The sequence below is a fragment of the Hordeum vulgare genome, chromosome 3H, assembly GCF_904849725.1.
Source record: "Hordeum vulgare subsp. vulgare chromosome 3H, MorexV3_pseudomolecules_assembly, whole genome shotgun sequence".
NCBI classification, from domain to species: Eukaryota; Viridiplantae; Streptophyta; class Magnoliopsida; order Poales; family Poaceae; genus Hordeum; species Hordeum vulgare.
Window position 1 is genome coordinate 197900418 of NC_058520.1, and position 16333 is coordinate 197916750.

Here is a 16333-nt window from a genome sequence, read left to right on the forward strand (position 1 = left end):
GAGGGCTTGGCCCTCAAGGCAAGCCTCCTCCCCCTCCATCCTATATATAGTGGTGATCTAGGGATGATTTGAGACAACTTTTGCCACGTACAACTCAGATCTAGACACCATAGTTTTACCTCTAGATCGTATTTCTGCGGAGCTCGGGCGGAGCCCTGTAGGAGTAGATCCTTCACCACCACCGGAGCGCCATCACGCTGCCGGAGAACTTGTCTACTTCTCCGTCTTGCTTGCTGGATCAAGAAGGCTGAGATCATTGTCGAGCTGTACGTGTGCTGAATGCGGAGCTGCCGTCCATTCGACACTAGATCGGAACGGATCGTGGGACGGATCGCGGGACGGTTCGTGGGACGGTTTGCGGGGCTGATCGAGGGACGTGAAGACGTTCCACTACATCAACCGCGTTTCTTAACGCTTCCTGCTGTGCGATCTACAAGGGTACGTAGATCCAAATCTCCTCTCGTAGATGAACATCACCATGATAGGTCTTCGTGTGCGTAGGATTTTTTTCCCATGCTACGTTCCCCAACAGTTACATGATGTTCCATCTGCTAATGTTCCTATTGAGAGTGAACATCAGCCTACTGTTCAGGTGGAGCATGTTATTGATTTATGTGATACATATAATAAGGAAACTGTTGATGCACATGATGAACCCATCTTTGATGATGGACATGTCACTCCAAATCAGCCTATTGTTCGACCCGGTTGGAATCTCACACATGACAGAGTTAGGCGGGGTATTAATGCACGTGAAAGGTTAATTGAGGAGCCTTCTTCATATTCCAAGGCTATTATTTCTGGTGATAGTAATAAGTGGACGACTGCTATGCATGATGAGATGGAATCACTTGAAAAGACTCACACTTGGGATTTAGTAAGATTACCTAGAGAGAAGAAACCTATTCGCTACAAGTGGGTTTCCAAAATAAAGGAAGGTGTTTCTCCTAATGATGAGACAAGATATAAAGCAAGGTTAGCTGGTAAAGATTATAGCCAAATTCCAGGTATTTACTATAACAAAGTCTTTTCTCCTGTTGTGAAGCATAGCTCTATTCGCACTTTACTTAGTATTGTTGCCATGAATGATTTTGAGCTTGAACAATGGATGTTAAGACTGCATTCTTACATGGAGAATTAGAAGAGGATATTTATATGGAACAACCTGAAGATTTTGTTATTCCTGTAAAAGAAAAGTTTGAGTGTAAGTTAAAGAAAACTCTTTATGGATTGAAGCAATCCCCTTGACAGTGGTACAAGAGATTTGACACCTTTATGCTCTCTCAAGGTTTCAAACGATCTAATTATGATAGTTGTGTTTATTTGAAAACTGGCAATGGTTCAACTATTTATTTACTCCTTTATGTTTATGATGTGTTAATTGTTGCAAAGAGCATGTCAGAGATTAATGAACTAAAGAAGCAATTGAGTAATGAATTTGAGATGAAGGACTTGGGTGCAACAAAGAAAATACTTGGCATGGAAATATCCAGAGATAGACCGTCTGGAAAGTTATATCTAAGTCAGAAGGGATATATTGATAAAGTTCTTCGTCGTTTTAATATTCATAATGCCAAGCCAGTAAGTACTCCGTTAGCTGCACACTTCAAATTATCATCAACCTTATGTCCTAAGTCAGATTCTGATATTGAGTACATGTCTAGAGTTCCCTATTCAAGTGCGGTTGGTTCACTTATGTATGCCATGGTTTGTTCTCGTCTTGATTTATCTTATGCACTGAGTGTTGTTAGTAGATACATGGCTAATCGTGGAAAAGAGCATTGGAAAGCGGTACAGTGGATTTTCAGATACTCGCGAGGTACTTCTAATGCTTATTTACAATTTGGGAAACTGGAGATGGACTTGTTGGTTTTGTTGATTCTGATTTTGTTGGTGATTTGGATAAGAGAAGATCACTCGCAGGTTATGTTTTCACCATTGGTGGTTGTGCTATGAGTTGGAGAGCAACAATGTAGTCTATTATGGCTTTGTTCCACTACTGATGCAGAGTATATGGCTATTTCTGAGGCATGCAAAGAAGCTATCTGGTTGAGAGGTTTGTACGCCGAGCTTTGTGGAGATTCATCTTTCCCTACCATATTTTCTGATAGTCAAAGTGCTATATATCTTACAAAGAATCCAATGTATCATGAGAGAACAAAGCACATTGGTGTGAGATATCACTATATTTGAGATGTTGTTGCTGAAGGTGATTTAAATGTATGCAAGATAAGCACTCATGATAATCCAGCTGATATGATGACAAAGCCAGTTCTTACCAATAAGTTTGAGCTTTGCTCAGGCTTAGTTGGTATTTCTCACCAGTCTTATGGACTTCGATGCACAAGGTGTTTATGCTGATTTGGATGGGGTTATTCACTTTCTTCGACTAGTGGAGGGAATTTAGCTCAAGGTGGACATTGTTATTTTGTGATCCAAATTCTACCGTATTGGACTATACGTAATACAAATGGTGTGGGTCTTTGTGTTGTTACCGACGCATACGAGTATAACTCGTTTACTTGTCCTCTAAGGACTCTCATGTATTGCCCCTCATATATACTCCATGTAGTCGCACCTAAAGACGGCCTACCGTCTTGTGTTTGTAATACTCCACCCTCATAGTGATTGCGCCTTCGTGCGTCCATGGTTTTCTCCCGCAAGGGTTTCCACGTAAAAATCTGTGTCTCTCATGTCTCATTGATCTCCTTTTATCTAACAGATGTGACGAACCGCGAAAATGGTGTACTTTGAATAGTGTCAGCAATGATGGGACGACGTGGTCCGACGATCGTGATGGGTGCTTCGATAGCCGCGATTATGCTGCGATGAATCGCAACAGTGGTGTGCTTCGAATGGTCTCGGCAATGCTGCGACGATGGGGTTTGACGATGTTGTGGGTGCTTCAATAGCCGCAACGATGTTGCGATGAACCGCGATAGTGGTGTGCTTCGAACGGTCTCGGCAATGCTACGACGACGTGGTTCGAGGACCGTAGTGGGTGCTTTGATAGCCACAACGATGGTGCAACGAACCGCGGCAGTGGCGTGTTTTGACGAATGCAGCGATGGTGCGATGAAGGCCCGGCTGCTTCACTGCGGTGGCATGCTTCCCGGCTGTGGATGGTGGCAAGGCTACTTCTACAATGACCACAACGGTCTGGTTGCTACGATGATGATGCCATGCACTGCTTCGATGGTCGTGGGGTGGTAGAGGCATCAATGATGAGCATTACTAGAGAGTGAGTTTTCCATGAAACTGGAACGTCCCGACCGGCGGTAGGCAACAGAAATGCAGCCATGAATCTGTACGCATATACAAACAACCATGGCCCCATGAGATTGCTACTAGAAAATTCAATCGACATAAAAAATCAACCTCAAAGACGATGGTGTTCTGAATCCCTTTGATACTTGCTTGGGTGCTTACTAGTATGTGCTTTCTCACATGTCACAACGTACGTGGAAAGCACTTCGTGTGAAGTAAAAGAAGTTCAAAAGCCAAGGGGACCACTCAGCTCAGTGCGTGTGCGTGGAAGCGAGCAAGCGAGTTATCATCACGTGAGAGACAACAAGATCGGACAACGTGGGACGCGACTTATAGAAGTATGAGATCATCTGACTATTCTGAAACGTTTTTCTTAATTTAAATTGTTTGATTCATAGGATTGAATCTTAGTAAAAAAAATCTTAAGGATTTCTTTCCATTACTTCCCATAGGATTTTTAGCATTCACTCATGCTTTTTTGTTTCATAGAATAGTAATATTATATAAATATGAAAAAACATAGGAAATGAGGTGATATGCATCTCAATTTCTATAGAGAAAGAGATGTAACTTGATTCATTGGATATGATGCCTTCTTTGGTTTGGAGGAATTTTATAGAAATTCGACAAGATATCATTCTTACTGGATTTTTTTACTTAGATCCCTTTGGTTAATTGAATGGTTTCCTATTTCTATATATGATTGATTCCTATACTCTACATTTCAAAGGAAAATAAACCTTTACGACATCTCTTATTCCATCAGTGTGAATCAAATGACATCTCTTTTTCTATTCCTACTCATAGAATTTGACATATAAGGCATCTCATTTCCTATAAATTTTGTATTCATATGATATTCCAATCCTATGAACAAAAGGACTGGATTTGTTTATTGAGTCTAGGCTATGTTTTTTTCCTTTTAAGGCCTCCATTCATACACAGGGTAGCAAAATCATAGGAATAGGAAATTCGTAGGAAATGATATAAATTGTATCTCAAATCCTATGAGTGGGAATAGGAAAGGAGATGTTCTTTGATTCACATCATAGGAATTTTTTTACCTATGAAATGTGAAGGATAGGAAGGATTCTGTTCCTACAAACTACAGGGCTCTAAAGGATTTTTTTCCTATAGAAATCCTATCCTTTGAAATTCCTAAAAAAATCCTACTAACCAAAGGAGGCCTAAAATATGAAGGATTCGTTTCTATCCTACATAGCAATAGGAATCCATTCCTATAAACCAAAGGGATGCAAAGGAATTTTTCCTGTAAATTTATATCATTCAGGATTCTGACAAAATTCCCCCAAACCAAAGGAGATCTCAATCCTCTTTGAAATAATCCTTTGTTTTTTCTATGATGCAACCAAACCACCCAAAATCATGTAGGATTTGGATGACCACACCATTCCAATTCTATGTTTTCTATATTCTCGTATTTTTACAATCCCGCGAACAAAGAGGGCCTGACTTTGCATTCAAAAGGTTGTGCGATGTGAGGGCATGTCCGACAGTAGCCCTAAAATAGGGCATTGAAAAATAGTTTTAAGGCATCAAAATAGGCACATGAAAATTTTCTTGTCCAACTGTTATCCTAAAACTGGCACCCAAAACATCCAAACTACTTATCACATTGCCCTTATTATCTTTTAATTCCACATTTTCATACATGTTGAAGAGAAAGTATTCAGTTTTATTTACTAAATTATTTGAAAATTGAAAGGATTGAAGGATTAGACCCGATGAAAAAATCCCTAATTATGAACATAATTCCCATGTCAGAATGTTAGCTATTACATAGTTCATTACACCCTTGTGAAATTAATCTAAAACTTGAATTTGGCCTTCTTGATATATATCAATAAAATAATGGCATATACTAATTCGTGTGAGATATTATCAATCTAATCACTAAAACAAGACTATCGTACGACTAAACATACCTAACACTCCATAAATCAACATTGAACCTACTCGACGAATGCATCACCAAGTGGGAACCCTCGATGAATCTTCTTTAGGTAGTCCAATAGTAGCCGCTCCCATGAAACTTTTCATCATGATTTTAATTTTCATTTGGACTATATCAATCAAGTATCTCATTATAGTTATTTTGTTGAGTTTGTTGCCACCAATTTGAATGAGAAGAATTTTGCTTGTGTGGGTAGTAATAAATATTCTATGCTTGTGCATCATGAAGATAATACTTTGTGTGATAGTTACATTGTTGAATTCCTTCATGTTGCTACTTCAAATTATTATGAGAGAGGAACACATGCTTGTAGGTCTTGCAATAATATCAAGGTTCCTCCCTATGTGTTCAAATTTTTGAAGCTATGCTTGTTTTGCCTTCCGATGATAGTTGATTCTTGCTCCCATAAATTTTTTACTCACAAAAACCCTATGCATAGGAAGTGGGTTAGAATTAAATGTGTTTTTCATGTGATTGATGATGCTCTCTTGCATATTTCAAATAGTATTTTTAAGTGGACATCATTGAAGTCATCATGCCTAGCTAAAATACATTAAAGAAAAGCGCCTATTGGGAGACAATAGAATACTTATATTTACTATTTTTGAGTGTTAAAATGATTAAGCTACTGTAGTAATCAAGTTTTATATCTTTTATTTCAATAAGGTGCCAATTAAAGCCTTTAGGATAGTGTGGAAACTTGTTTGTTTGATTCTCTGCAAAAACATAATCTTTTGCATCCAGTATATGAATTATGTGATTTTACTGGAGAGTCAAAAAAAATCTTAAATTTTTACACAAAATTTTGATGTAAATTTTGTGCATTTTACTAATATTTCATAATTTTAGAGTGAGGGAAGTATGGTGTTCGTTGATATCTTCACAAACTTCTATTTTTGACAGACTATGTTTTGCATGCATAGTTTGCTTGTTTTAGTTTTTTCATAGCCTATATTGAGTGCTATAAATTATGGGAATGATATAATATAGTAGTTATTATATGATAACACTTGTAAATATTGTCTTGACAATACCTAAGTGAATGATCTATATTTATTACACTAACCCATCTCACGAAGTTCCGTTAAGTTCTATGTGATTGAAGTTTTCATGTTTTGGGTGAGATACCGATATAAGGGGAATAAGGAATAGCAAGGACCTAATATTAGGTGTTACAAGGCACCCCAAGGTAATATCCAAGGAAGACTGAAGTGTCTAAGCTTGGGGATGCCCCGGAAGGCATCCCCTTTTTTGTCTCAAACATTATCGGTATACCTAACTTGGAGCTATATTTTTATTCGCCACATGATATGTGTTTTGCTTGGAGCATCATTTTATTTTGTTTTCATATGTTATATGTTCTCTATAATTTTATTTTTCAATAAAAAGTTCCAAGAATTGCCTTTAGGATGCTTGAATTGCATGTGTGATGTGTGGTGTACAAAAACGGAAACTTTTGTTGTAGTATTTGAACTATCAGAATTTACTAGAACATGGAAAGTTGCTGAAATTTTTACAAATTCTTTATCCTGTCCTAAATTTTCAAAATTTTGGGAGATACAGAAGTACACTTTTTAAATAAATTGCTATAGACTCGTCTGTTTGGACAAAATGATGTCATAATTTTGTTATCTAGTTATTCTAGAGTTTTCATGGCTTATATTACTAAATTGTGGAATACCTAATATTTGAAAATTACTATGCAACTTGTCTTGGTAGTATATGAAGTATTTATTTATTCTTATGTGTACTAACTTATCCCACGAGTTTTTTTTCAAGTTTTGTGTGAATGAAGTTTTTGAGACTTAGGTAAAACCGGATATGAGGGAATTGAACGAGATACGAAATCTCAAGCTTGGGGATGCCCAAGGTAACCCAAGAAAACATTTCAATAAGTACCAAAAATATAAGCTTGGGGATGCTAGGCATCCCACCTCTCTTCATCGAAAAATATCGGTTAGCCTATTTAGAGCCTAAGTTTTTATTTCTCCACATGATATGTGCTATTCTTGGGGTGCATGTTTGTTTAGTTTGCTATTTGAATAAAATATCAGATCTAGAAAAAATTATTGAGAAGAGAGTCCTCACATAGCTACTTGATTGTTTAACTACTCACTGATCTTCTCTTATATCTTCCAAGAGTAGTTTAATGTTTACATTTCTCCTTCACTTATACCCTAAGAGTAAATTATGAATGAACTGAATATCATATATCTAAAATTATCCATGTGCTTTATGCTTAGTAGTAGTTTCATACTTGGTTTAGAAAGTAAAAAACTATTGATTTTTGGACAACTACAATATTGGACATACAAGCAATTCATGAATGATTAGTATAAGAAAGAGAACTTTCAAATACAAATATGTTATCCTCGGCATCTTTTATGATTGTGAATACCCATTAATAACTTTTAACCTTGGTCAAATTGTTGAAGCTGGACAAGGAAGACAACTTAATGGTTATGCTTGGGTATATTTGCATATAAGTTATATTGTTATGGATCCTCCAACGTGTGGTGCTTGTTTAGAAGCTTCTGCTAGCCAAAACTTCGTACTATGTAGAGAGAATACTTGTGCATCCAAATACTTGAGCCAAGTTTCTTCCATGAGAGTCCACCATACCTACTTATATATTGTATTTCACTACCATTCCAAGTAAATTTCAATGTACCACCTCTAAAACCTTCAAATAGACATCCTTTTTATGTGCCCATATAGCTCATGGAGCGATCGGGGCGGTCAACATCTTCCATGCTAAGAGGGTTATTCTCATGATGTGTTTATTGCACAAGAGAGGCTGGTAAAAAGGATGCCTGGTCGTGCATAATACAAAAATAAATAGACAAGAAATCCCCCTGGAAAGTTGATTGTTTGGAGGGCACCCGTGGATACGGCTAGCCATGGAAAGTGTTTGAACGGTTGACGGGGAGTAAAATTTCAATTCTGTTTGGGAAACGTCAATAATGTGATTAGCATGAAGGATATTGAAAACCCTATTGTGACGTTGACATGAACGGCATACCATGCAAAATTACATATCCATCTCTATTTTAAAACAATGAGCTCTAGCACCTCTGCAAATCCTTGCTTCCCTCTAGGAAGGGACAATCTATTTACTTTCATGTTACTTACTTTTCATGTTGAGTCAACTTCTTATTCCAACCTCAATCTATTAGTTGGCAAGCACCATGTGGTGGGGAAAGATCCAAACAGATATATCCGGACAAATATATTTGATCATGATTCATTTTTTGACAATTATCTTTATGATAAGTATGTTGGGAGGCAAAACTTTAAGCCCATATCTTTCTCTATGTTCGATGGATGTTGTTTGTTCTAAAAATATGCCTTGATTATTAGCAATCATAGAAGACTATATGATAATTGAGCATGTGGAGCACTTACTTAGACTTGATGATGCATTCAAATTGTTTGGCGACTAAGAAGGGTTGTTAAGTTTCAAGAGAATGCATTGTGAGAACCATGACATGTGAATTGGTTGCTACTCAACCATGACGATTTTTATGAAAGGGTTGCTGGTTATGATGCTAGAAAAACTAATTGGAATTATCATTGATCAAAATAATACACTATGCTAGCATTCACACTTCATAAATTATTTCTTTTATCATTTACCTACTCGAGGACAAGTAGGAATTAAGCTTGGGGATGCTGGTATTCATGCCATATTCACCTATGTTTACAATATTTTTATATGTCATTGGTGCAATTTTTGTGATTTATTTAGAACTAACCCACACTAACGCTATTTTTAGCAGAATTATCGTGGTGGTTTTTGTGTGTAGAAAATGAAAGTTCTTGGAATCGCCCGAAACTTTTTGAATTTTTTTCTAGAACATATGAGCAATATTGGAGCAAAGAAATATAAGAGGTGAGCCACGTGTGGGCCACAAGCCAATAGGGCACACCCACCCCCCTAGGCGCACCTTGATGTCTTGTGGGGTCGATGTGGCTCCATTTAGCATGATTCCAACACCAAAAAATCCTATATATACAGAAACCCTCAGAAATAAATAAAGAATGCCAAAAAATCCTACATATACAAAAACCCTCATAAATAAACAAAGAACTTACGCTCAACCGCCTCAACTGTGTGTATCACTAAAAACCCCATGTGGAGCCTTTCCACTATCCTGTCGGACAGGGGAAGTCATCTCCGGTGGCCATCTTCATCATCCCGACGGAGGCCATGACGAGGAGGGAGTAGTTCACCCTCGGGGCTGAGGGTATGTACCAGTAGCTATGTGTTCAATCTCTATCTCTCATGTTCTTGAGATGTCACGATCTTGATGTACCACGAGCTTTGTTAATTTAGTTGGATCATATGGTATTCTTCCCTTGCTATCTTATTGTGATGAACTGAATCTTTCCCTTTGAGATATCATTATGTTGGATTGAATATTGAATTTGAGAACACTTGATGTATGTATTGCATGTGGATACCCATGGTGACAATGGAGTATTCTATTGATTCACTTGATATATGTTATGACATCAACTTATAGATTCTAGTGACCTTGGGGATCTATGCATAAGGGTTGATTGCTCGTTTTCATACTACGTTCCCTGATAGAAATCTTGCGGTACTATTTGAAGTTCTTTGTTCTTGATTGAATATGATGAATCTGAAATTGTTTGATGCATGTCATATACTTAACCCATGGATAATTGTGGTGACATTGGAGTATCTAGGTGACATTAGGGCTGATTGATATGTATCATGGGTGTTATTCTAGTATGAACTCTATGGTTGTTTGTGACACTTATAGGAATAGGTCGAAAAATTAATCAAAAAGAATAACTTTGAGGTGGTTCTACTACCTACACGAATTCCATCTTATGTTCTCCGCTACTTATGAACTTTGGCGTGATTGTTTGTTGCACGTTGAGGGATGATCATATGATTCTACTATGTTAGCATTATTGAGAGATTGCACTAGTGGAAGTATGAACCCTAGGCCCTATTTCCAAGAATTTATACAATGTTTTTCTCGTTGTTTGCCACTTGCTACCTTGCTGTTTTTATATTTTGAGATTATAAAAACCTATATCTATCATCCATACTTCACTTGTATCACCATCTCTTCACCAAACTAGTGCACATATACAATTTGACTTGTATTGGTTGTGTTGGCTACACAACATATTTCTTGTATTTTATTGAAGTGTTGTTTGAGAGAGACCATCTTCATCCTACACTTCCCACAGATTGATAAACCTTAGGTCATCCACTTGATGGAAATTTGATGCTGTCCTAGAAAACTCTGCATTTGGAAGCCCAACAACATCTACACGAATGAAGTTACATAGTAGACATCACTTGTTGCCTCCTCATGCGGCTTCCGGCCTCTTACCAAAGATTTGTGGGTCTCAATTGGTCCAGTAAAATCACCAAAAAGTTTCATCGTGTTTGGACTCCGTTTGGTATTGATTTTCTGGACAAGTCAAAAACACACAAAAACATGTCACATCCCAGTTTTTGGCTTTCCTGACTAACTAACTTATTTCAAAATTTAGGACCAATTAAATTTTTTATGAATGCTTGTGATGCTTGGGGTGACTATTGTTGCCTTGCTTGTTTGCGTGATTGTGTTTGATACCTAATGGATCCTGTCACTCTCCTAATCACCTCCTTACTCCATGATCTCCTGCCTAATGATCATGCCACGTGTTTAGGAAAAATATCTGTTTTACCAAATATTATTTTCACCAAAAAGCTTTTCTTTGAATTAAACCTTCAAACCCCTGAAATGAGGTTTGTACTACAAGTCCTCAAATTAGGGAGTTTCTTTTGCACCAATTGTTTTATTTAAAACCTATTATCAAAATGACTTCCAAAAACCATCTTATTATTATTTTAAAGGATATTTTATTATTTTATTTAAAAGCCCTTCTATGAGGCCAGAAATGGTCTCCTATGAAGGAAAGTTATTTTTATTGCCTTCAAAATATTTAAGAAAATTTAGGGAAACTCAGTGGATATATTTATTCCATATTTATGAGTTTCAACACATGGTCATGTTCAAAATATTGGGCAAACCCCTCCAAAACCATTTCTGCCTATTTCAAGCTTTTGGAATATTTCTAAAATAAATATTCTCAATAAATTCCAGTAAAATTCTAGCATGACATCTATGATATTATTGATGATCTTGCCAAGTTTCATTTCAATCCAAGTTGATTTGGCTCCCCTAATCACTCTAAAATCCTGTCTGTCCAGAATCAAATTTGAGCAACTCTACATTGTGAAGTGTCTCCAATTGTGCTCAAATTTGGTGGACATGTTCCAGTACGCCAATGAGGCATCCACACCAAGCGGTACACCAAGGAGAATAGAGGAACTTGTTCTAAAACCCTCAAAACACTCTCTGTTGATTTCTGACTTAGACAAACTTTACATTATAAAGTTTGTCCAATTGACCTCAAACTTTTTGTGCGTGCCTTAATGCTCAAATAATGACCCTACACCAAATATTGGATTTGTGGGAATTTATTTGAATAGGGTCCTAAGCAGAAACTCATTTCTTCCCATTTCTAGGGTTTTCCAAGTCTACATTGGAAAACTTGTCCAGCAAATCCCAAATTTGGTGTGCAAGCCAATTTTCATCTATTATTTGATCCTGTTAAGTTTCATAGCCATTGGAATTCATCTGGTAGCCCAACCACAGATCAAACACCTTGTGTGCACTCACTAATTTGGCTTCTATTGCCCCTTCTACTTTTACCCTTGAGCTCAACTTTCTACCACTGCCTCAACTAGTTACATTTCACCTCCAGTAACTTTCCCATGGCCACTGGTCAATTATTGGGGAAGGTCCCTTTGTAAGTTTCTCTCATTTTTACCCTTGGCAGCACTGTTTTACCTTTCTTTCCATTCTTCTGCTTAACCCAAGACCCCCAATTCTTTCCAGAGCCTCCCTTGTGTGCCAAAGCATCATTTAGAACCAAGTTATGGCATGCTCATGTAGGAAAAATGAGCAACACTTCTTCAAATAGATTTCTGGCTGAATCTTGGTTTTGAACATCTAGTACTAGCTACACTTGTTTTCTCGAGCTGCAACTTTGCAGTCTTGTAGTCCTTCTATAAACAAGAGTGCTAGACATTTTTTCATTCCATTATCACTTCTGCTAGTGCCCTCATTAGTAGCCCTAAGATTCTTGTTGCAAGCTTAAGCCCAGTCAAACCCTATTCAAATCAGCCCCACTAGGGACCAAACTCCTCATTCACCTTCCTGGTAGAATGCCCCACCTCCCAGACATAATTTACTGGTCGTTTGGGCCCTGTAGGCACAGGTGGCCGTGGTGACCACCACTCTGGCCTGCAGTATGGGCGCTCTGCGTCTTGCCTCCTCCTTCCAGGCCTCTTTCGACCGTTTCATCGCGTCTCAGAGCACCGGGGTATCTCGTTTGACTGGTCCAACCCCCTCCACGACGCTAGCTAGCCTCCAAGACGCCCAAAGACGCATGTCTTCCCCGTGCTCTCAGAGCTCCAGAAAGCTCCCGAGCTGTCCTTCTCTCTCTCCTCTCTTATCTTCTCTCCCGAGCCCCCAGTATCTCTTTCCTCCTCCCCTGGCTCCCATTTGGCTTCTCCTCTCTCCCTTGAGGCACCCCATTTCTCCTCCCGTGCTCTGTCTTCTCTCCCATGGCCGAATCTTGCCGGCGGCTTCCGTTCCAACTTGGCCAGGACCGAGGCTCCCCTCGCCCTAACCTCCCCTGCGGGCGCTCCGGTATGGAGTAAGCACGTTCCCCTTCCTTAGGGCCTTCTCCTGGTGCCAAGGACCCGGGACTGGAGGAGGTTGCGGCCACCTCCACTTCCCTAGGAACCGGCGACGCTCGGGCCTTCTCCGGCCGGAAGGAGCCACCCAGTTGGGCGCAGCTCGTGGCCCTGGTGCCCACCGACGGCTGGGCCATAGCCAGAGGTGGCCGGAGGCGTGGGTCACCGGCGGCAAGACTCCCCTCCTCCTCTGCTGCCCGTTCGGCGGGAGGTTGAAGAAGGGCCGCGGGCCCCGCACGTTAGCGGGTTGGCGAGACCGCTAGGTGGGCCGCGCCACTTAAGTGGCAGCGCCCCCACCCTTGCCGTCTCCCTGCCCGGAAGGCGTATTCCTCGCTAGGGCGCCTCCTGCATGGCTTAGCTGGCCAGCTAGCGCAGCTGGGCCGGCCTGGAGGCCTACCAAGCGCCAGTGCGCAGGATAGCCCCCAAAGCTTAGTTTTTCTCTTTTTCAGATTTGCTTCAACTTCAAAAATCCATTACAAATTCATTCTAACTCCAAATCTGTTGATTCAAACTCCTGCAGGATCCTAAAATGAAGCTCTATCCGAATATGTGCCTTGCACATTTTTCCAAGAAAACTTTCTGTGATATTATTATTCAAATGCAGATTTGAATATATTCAAATGCAGATCGGAAATGGATTAGATTTATGATGTGTCGACCGTCCCAACCTTACCCAGTACGACCACGATACCCCTTTATGGGACGGGGCTTTGTTGAATACTCTGGTCGGTGCTAGCAAAGAGCCACATTACTAGTGGCGGGAGTGATCGGTGTCACTCTCGTGATGGGGTCGTGCCAGGTAGGACGACTATGCCATTATTATGAGTTCCAGGCACACCGTTGGTCCCTGCATGGTTGATACAGTCCAGAGTCGGTGCTCGTAAGACGTACAACATGTGGGCTGGGTACCAATCGAGTGGATCTCTTTGTCTAGTATTGTCAGGGGAAAGATGATGATCGGATACTTACCTCGGGTATATGTGATATACCGCGAGTCGTGGATGACACGGAAGTATTTCGTTTCTCGTGGGTCCAGCGTACTACCTCTGCAGAGTGTAAACTATTCGAATAGCCGTGTCCACGGTCAAGGACAGTTGGGTGGTGCTGCTTAAACTACGTCCAGAGTTTCCACATAAACCAAGTGTGTGTGCGTGGTATTAAAAATGTGTTGTTATGACAATCACAATAATATGATCAAGTTCGGTGACTTGACATATAGGGTAAACCCGGATGGTTTAGCCCTCACTAATAAATTGAGATTATGACAAGTCCGATGACTTGGCATATAGGGTAAACCCGGATGGTTGAGCCCTCAATAATACATTGAGGTTATGACAAGTCCGATGACTTGGCATATAGGGTGAACCCGGTGTGTTCAACCCTTAGCAGATATGTTGATATCTGTAACCTGTTCTTCAAAAGTAATTCTTTAACCTGATGCATATACATGATCATTCCACCCAGTTGAGTTACACTAAAGATGCATGATACTGTCATCCTTCACTTTCATTGTTCGTATCATGGGCTGTTTGCGAGTACATTCAAAGTACTCATTGGCTTTCCACTGGTTATTTCATTGACCAGGTATGAAAGTCAGGGTATGGTGAAGATTAACTCGGTGACATTCTTGCGAGCTAGGATGCTTCCCTGTCAGAATGCCTGTAGGTTAAGGCTGATGGCATCGGTTCACGCTTTCAACCAAGAATTCCGCTATTGGTCCAGTTTGGTGCTTTGGCCTTTAAGGCCCTATGTATGTAAGACTCGACCGAAGTGGTCATTTATTGTATCAAACGGTATGTATGGATGTAAGACTCTATTATTCAGTATTTGTGTTCAGTGAGCATTGATCCTTGGGATCACTAGGCATGGCGATCTCGACTTACCAGTCGGGGTCCCCACAAAACAGGAACTTGCACTGGGTTATTTCCCAAAAATGATGTAAAATAGCATATTATTGCATATAAAGCATACACGGTAGATAATAAAGTAGCATGAAGCAATAAAAAATTATAGATACGTTGGAGACGTATTGATGTCTACTATGCAACTTTATATTTGTAGATGTTGTTGGGCCTCCAAGTGGAGAGTTTAGTTGGACAACAAAAAAACTCCCTCAAGAGGATGACCTAAAGTTTATAAATCCATGGGAGGTGTAGGATGAAGACGGTCTCTCTGAAACAACCCTGCAATCAAGTACAAGAAATCTCTTGTGTCCCCAACACACCCAATACAATGGTAAATTGTATAAGTGCACTAGTTCGGCAAAGAGATGGTGATACAAGTGTAGTATGGATAGTAGAGATAGATTTTTAGAATGTCAATAAATAAAAAACAAGGTAACAAGTGGCAAACAACAAGCAAAGCATTGTATAAATGCTTGGAAATAGGGCATAGGGTTCATACTTTCACTAGTGCAATCTCTCAACAATGCTAACATAATAGGATCATATAATCATCCATCAACGTGCGACAAAGAGTCACTCCAAAGTTTCTATTAGCCGAGAACATAAGAAGAAGTTGTTGTAGGCAGCGAACCACCTCAAAGGTATCCTTTATGATCAATCCATTAAGCTATAAGTGTCACAAAGTGCCCTAGAGTTTGTACTAGAATAACACCTATGGTACATATCAATCAACCCTAATATCACTTAGATACTCCAATGTCACCTCAAGTATCCGTGGGTTAATTATTCGACATGCATCAAATAATTTTAGATTAATCGTATTCAATCCAACACAAAGAACTACAAAGAGTACCCCAAGATTTCTATCAGATAAAGTAGGACAAGAACGTGTATCAACCCCTATGCATAGATTACCCTAATGTCACCTCGGGAATCCACAAGTTGAGTACCAAAACATATATCGAGTGAATCAATGGAATACCCCATTGTCACCATAGGTATCCACATGCAAGAAATACATCAAGTGATTTCAAATCCAATATTCAATCGAACATATAAAAGTATCAAAGGGAAATATTCAATTCATCACATCGAGATAGCAAGGGACGGACACCATATGATCCAATTGTATTAACAAAGCCCGTGATACATCAAGATTGTGGCATCTCAAGAACAAGAGTGAGAGAGAGAGATCAATCACATAGCTACTGGTACATACCCTCTGACTCGAGGGTGAACTAATCCCTCCTCGTCATGGTGGTCACCAGGATGATGAAGATGGCCTCGAGTGAGGAGTTCCCCCTCCGATAGGGTACTGAAAAGTGCTCTGAATGAGATTTCTTCTACCCAGAGAGTTGCACGGCAGAGTGGAAGTTCTAGGTTAACTTTTAG